The sequence below is a fragment of the Capra hircus genome, chromosome 1 (assembly GCF_001704415.2).
Source record: "Capra hircus breed San Clemente chromosome 1, ASM170441v1, whole genome shotgun sequence".
Classification (NCBI taxonomy): Eukaryota; Metazoa; Chordata; class Mammalia; order Artiodactyla; family Bovidae; genus Capra; species Capra hircus.
This window is the reverse complement of record NC_030808.1, coordinates 67603379-67609428: the sequence shown is the minus strand read 5'-3', so window position 1 is coordinate 67609428 and position 6050 is coordinate 67603379.

Genomic DNA, 6050 nt, shown 5'->3' with positions numbered 1-6050 from the left:
TTCCCAGGCAAGAGTACTGGAGTGGGGATCTTACTTCTTACAGGGGAACTTCGTGACGCAGGGATCGAACCTGCGTCTCCTACGTTTGCATTGGCTCACGGATTCTTTACCGCTGAACCACCAGGAAATCTCTAATCATCCTTTAGGTACCATTTATTAAGCTTCTAGTATGTTCCAGGCACTGTGCTAATTCATCTAATGCTGATGACAAGAAATGATAATGGTGTTATCTTCATTTTGCAGATGAGAATACCAATTTTTCAGAGGAGCCTGAGCTGAGCCAAATCTTATTTCATTTGATATTTGCATATATTATTTCTTCTAATACTAATAGTGGTTAACTCTTTTAGAATGTTCACTATGTTCTAAGAGCTTCACATGTATAAACTTATTTAATCCTCAGGACAACCCTATGAAATTGAGTATTATTATCATCCCCAGTTTGTATATGAAACAACTGAGGCACAGAATGGTTAAGAATCTTGCCTGAGGTTAGTTCCTCAGCTCTCAGCCTCACCACCGGTTCTAGGTAGTCTCGGCTCGCTTCAGGCACTGACGTGTTCCCTCCATGACTGGGGAAAACAGCACTGAGAGTGGTTAAGAGCAGGGGCTTTGCAGTCAGACACACCTGGGTCCCAATTCCAGCTCTGTCTGCATGAGTGTGGGCGAGTGGATTAGCCGTCCATTGCCACATAACAGAGTGCCCCAGCATTTAGCTGCTTAAAACCACAAACATTTACTATCTCACGGTTCTGAGGGTCAGGGATGTGCAAGCAGCTTCCTGCGAGGTTCTGGATGGGGTCTCTCATGATGTTGCCATCAAGACATCATCCGAGGCTGCAGGCGTCTCCAGGCTCACTCGCGGCAGGACCTATGACCAAGTTCACTCACTGGAGCCTCTCCCCAGGACTGCCTCACCACCAGGCAGCTGGCTTCCCCCAGGGAGAGTGATCCCAGAAAGCAAGAGAGCACCCAAGATGGAAGCCACAGTCTTTTCTAAGACCCAGTATCAGAGCAACTTTCGTTACTTTTACCCTATTCTAGTCATTAGAAGTGAGGTGGTAAATCCAGCCCATGCTCAGATTTTGGGAGATTACACAAGGATGGCAAATGTGAGGAGGAGAGAAAGACTGGGTCAGCTCAGAGGGCCTGCCATGGGCTCCCCTGGTGGCTCAATGGTAGAGAACCTGCCTGTCAATGCAGGAGACCTGGGCTTGATCCCTGGGTTGAGAAGATGCCCTGGAGAAGGAAATGGCAACCCACTCCAGTATTCTTGACCGGGGAATCTCATGGACAGAGAAGACTGGCAGGATACAGTCCACGGGGCTGCAAAAATGTCAGACATAACTTATCTATAAAATGGGAATCAGAGTACCTGCCTCAAAGAGTTCTTTTAAGGCTTCAATGAGATAACACCTTTATAGGCAGATCGGAACAGTGCCAGCAAACAGGGAGTGCTCCACAAGTGTTGGGTGCTCTCACCGCCAAGGCTGTTAGCTACTTGCAGGCAGGGACACTGCATCTTTCTCAGCCACCTCTGACCCTTTAGTGCCTGCCTAGCTCAGCACCTGGCACGTCCTTTCACTGCAGAGTGCCAGGCACTGACAGCGCCGGTGCAGGTGGGGGTTAGAAGGCACACACTCTTCGCACCACTACCAAGGCCTGTGGGAGAGGACTCTCCAGGACATCAGGAACGTTCTCCAAGACCCAGCCATGGCACCAGGGCCTCTGGCTGCTGCTGGACCTCAGCCTACTCTACCCAAATATGGTCAAGCAAAGCAAAGACCACGAGGGGCTGGTCATGGGTGCAAATCTGCCAGCCCTGCTCCTGTAGGCCCTGCTGTGGCAGAGCCCACAAACACTGCCCAGACCGCTCCTGAGACCAGCTGGCCCAGGGGCAAGGACAAGTTCCGGAATGTTAGACCACCCGTGTATGGAGACAGTAACTGTTGATGGCTCCCTGAGGTTTGTCATCAAGGAACAACATGTTGCCCTCTAAGTGCTTGGCGATGGTGGCAGCTGCTGGCATTTCAGACCTGGAGCTCCGGGAAAGGGGCAGAAGGGAGGGGACAGGAAGAGAGCCAAATCCTTGGCAAAGGACCACATACCCAAGCAGGCTGCAGACCAGGAAAAGAGACCAAGCACAGCAGAGGAGCAATGGGCTTCTGAACGGGAAAGACACAAGCCACAGAGTCATGGGTTTGACTCATGGCTCAGCCTCTTGTCCACTGGATGGCTCTGGACAGGCTGTGTAATTTCTCTTCATTCCTGGAGCCTCATCCATGAAATAGCCTTCCACTTGGCCCAGAGATTGTGAGAATCAAGTGTGAGGTGCGGTGTGTGGCTCATGTGTTCCGTAAGTGGAACCATCATTGTCATCTGCAGGGGTGGGGGAAGAGAGAGGGTGCTTAGAGAAAGACTGAAAGCTAAGTTGTGTGCTTCATTTTGCACATTTAATTGATATATATATATACACATTAAAAGGTGCATGGATCATAAGTGTACAGCAAGACCAAAACTCCCAACATGTAACCACGTACATGTAACCAGCGTCTCAGTCAAGAAACAAAACACAGCCAACACCCCAGAAATGCACTTCGTGTTCCTTATACCAGTTCCTATCTACTTGCAAGGAGACCCACTATGTTAACTCCCAAGACCATGCTTCTATACTTTGTTTATATGAAGACATACGGTGTAACCTCATTTGTGTCTTTTTTGGCTTAATATCCACCCGTGCAGCTGCACGCGATTGTGGTTCGTCAGTTCTCATTGCTCTCTAATGTTTCAATACCTGAATGTACCCCAGCTTATTTACTAATTCTCCTGTTGATGGACATTTGGACTGTCTTCAGTTTGGGGCTCTTAAAAACTGATATCATGAACATTCTCATGCCTGTTTTTATTTGATGGGTTTCTGGGGGAATTAGTGGGTCAGAGGTCATCCATACTTAGAGTTGTAGTAGGTACCATCACACGATTTTCCAAATGTTTGTATCAATGTAGGCTCGCACCAGTATTGAACAGGAGCGCTCCTCGCTCTACATCCTTGCACTTACTTGGTGTGGTCACTCTTCTTTTCGGTCATTTCAGTGGTGTGTAGTGGTGATTCTAATCATGGCTCTCATTAATATCCTCTTGGTGACTAATGAGGAGGAGTCCCTCCCCCTGTGCTTATTGGCTACTAGGTATGACTCTGAGCAGTTTAATTTCTCTCCCTGATGGAGCTTTCTCTAAGGAACTGATCTCACCCCCTGCCCATTGGAAATTTTGGGTTTCATACCTGAGTAAAATGTGGGCATTGAGCCACAGAACTGCAGACTGGATCAAGCGCTTCATCCCTTGGGCAGCAGGCCTTACAGCTTCAGGGGTGCCCATGACCTGCCTCTGCCAGGCAGGTGCCCTGGCATGAGACTGAGAAGGCAGAGAGTGGCCAAGCATGTGCTTTTGCACTACCGCTGCTTTTCCGGACTAGTCGGGGACAAAGAAGTTTGGTTCTCCTGGGGTGGCGGTAGCAGAGATTCTAGGCCCAAGCTCTAGTTTGGGGTGTGTCAAAGGGCAAACGTGGCATCACTCTTGCTGATCCCCGGATCAGCACAGGGATCCATCCCTGGATCCCAGGGATCACTGCTGGGGGTGGTATAGTCCTGGAGCTGGCAGATGGGGCCAGGGACTCCCTAACTCCCCAGATTGCCCATCATGACAGAGAGGGCAGAGCTCCTGGCAGGTCAATTCTTCTGGGAGGTACTCCCAGAAGCCCAATCTACCTCTGCTCACTGGTCTTTTCAATGATTTTGTTAAGTTTGAAATCCATATATTAAATTATTTCCTGCTTAAAATAACTAGAGAGACTGCTATACCTGCAATTAAACCCCAACTGATAGATTGCGGTACACTGATACTAGCACTTCATGGAAGAAAAGATATTTTAAGACCAGAAAATGGGAAGAACATAATCCTAAAATAAAAGGACAGTTGTCTTATGTTTCACTGAATCAATCCCATAAAAAGCCCATTTTCCTTTTCTTATTTTGCCAGTGGAAATTTCTGCCCTCACAGCCTCTAAAGGAAGAAGTGAATTTAGAAGAGGAATTAAAAGAAAACATAAACAGTGGCCCCTGCAATGGGGCTCAAGAAAGCCAAGAACCCTTAGGCTGCCATTTGATTACTTAACCATGGTTCCAGGGGTAATGTGATCCAAACTCATTTAAAATGCCACAAATAATATTGTTTCCATGGGGTTTTTCACCCTGCCCCAGAGTCAAGGGTCAGGGAGAGTTTTTGGTGACGGGGAGCTGGGCATGAGGCACTGTAGATGGGTCTCAGGATATAATCTGAGTGATCATTAGTAATATTGGGGGAGTTATTTGGTACAAGACGTGGTAATAACAGGATACAGGGGAAACTAATCCTGAAGGGAGAGAGAGGAGCTAGAGTGAGGAGCCATCCAGGGAGACCTGGCCGGGCAGCACAGGTAATGATAAAGTTTGCTGGGTATCTGGGGTCCAGGAGGTTCCAGATGTGCCATCCTTGCTCTGCTCAGGTGCAGTTGCCCCATGGCTGCAAAAGCCTCAGTGTTGAAGCCTGGCTGGGGAAGGGAATCTCCGGGCATGGGCTCTGGAGACAGTGGCCTCAGCTGGGGATGGGGAAAGGGGTAATTCTTGATGTTGTTAGCAGAGTCTGGCTGGTAGGGTCAAGAGGGGCGGATGCTACCGTGAGGAGCTCTAGAGATGGAAGCACCTTGCATCATATTTTGGCCCAGTGGTACGCAGTGATGCTTTCTTTCTCATTCTCTCCTTTCTCTTCTTTAATGGTTTATAATGGAAATTTTCAAATATACACAGATGTAGAGAGTATAGTACAATGAACCCCCGTGGACCCATCACCTAGTGACAATAATCATTAGCTCATCAGTCCACTGATTTTTAAGCAGTTTAGCCTCTGGTTCTCAGCTCACTTGTGTATGTATAGCTGAGTGAAATTATGAAATATTTACTTGTTTTTTTCCTATCCCTTTCTCCCATTCAAGCAGATGTTAGGAGAACTAACAGTGCCCAGGAGAACTTAAAGAGTGTTTGCAAGGGAGGTAAAAGAGGGATAAGGAATCTGCATTCATTTGCTAGGGCTGCAAACAAAATACCACAACATACTGAGTGGCTTAAACAACAGAAATGTATTGTCATCATTCTGGAGGCTGAAAGTCTGAGATCAAGGTGTCAGCAGCATTGGTTTGTTCTGAGGGTTGTGAGGGAACTCTACATCCCAAGCCTCTCTTCTTGACTTGTAGATGGTTGTCTTCTCTCTGCCTCTTCACATTGTCTTCACGCTATGCCTTTATGTGTCCAGGTTTCCTCTTCTTATAAGGACACCAGTCACACTGGATTAGGGTCCACTCTTTGTACTGTTGTTCAGTCTCCAAGTTGTGTCCTACTCTTTGTGACTCCAGCACACCCAGCTTCCCTGTCCCTCACCATCTCCTGCAGTTTGCCCAAGTCTATGTCCATTGAATCAGTGATGCCATCCAACCATCTCACCCTCTGTCACCCCTTTCTCCTTCTGCCCTCAATCTTCCCCAGCATCAGGGTCTTTTCCAATGAGCCAGTTCTTCACATCAGGCGGCCAAAGTACTGGGGCTTCAGCTTCAGCATTAGTCTTTCCAATGAGTACTCAGGGTTGATTTCCTTTAGGACTGACAGGTTTGATCTCCTTGTTATCTTAGGGTCCACCATAATAGGCTCATTATAACTTAATCACCTCTTTAAAGGCCCTTTCTCCAGATCTGGTCACATCCTGAGTTATTGGAGGTTAGGACTCCAACATAACTTTTTTTAGGGAGACACCATTCTACCCATGATGGGGATTCATTGGCATTGACTGAGTGAATGTCTTAAACACAAAAGGGAATTCTGCCCCACCCTCCAGGCTGGGAAGAGTTTTCCCAGGGTGGAGGGTGGGCTAGAGAGGGATGAGGAAGAGAAAGGCAGAGGGGACCACGGTCAGCTTCCAAAAGGTGCCCATGCCCCAGCGACACAGCTGGACCCACAGAGAGA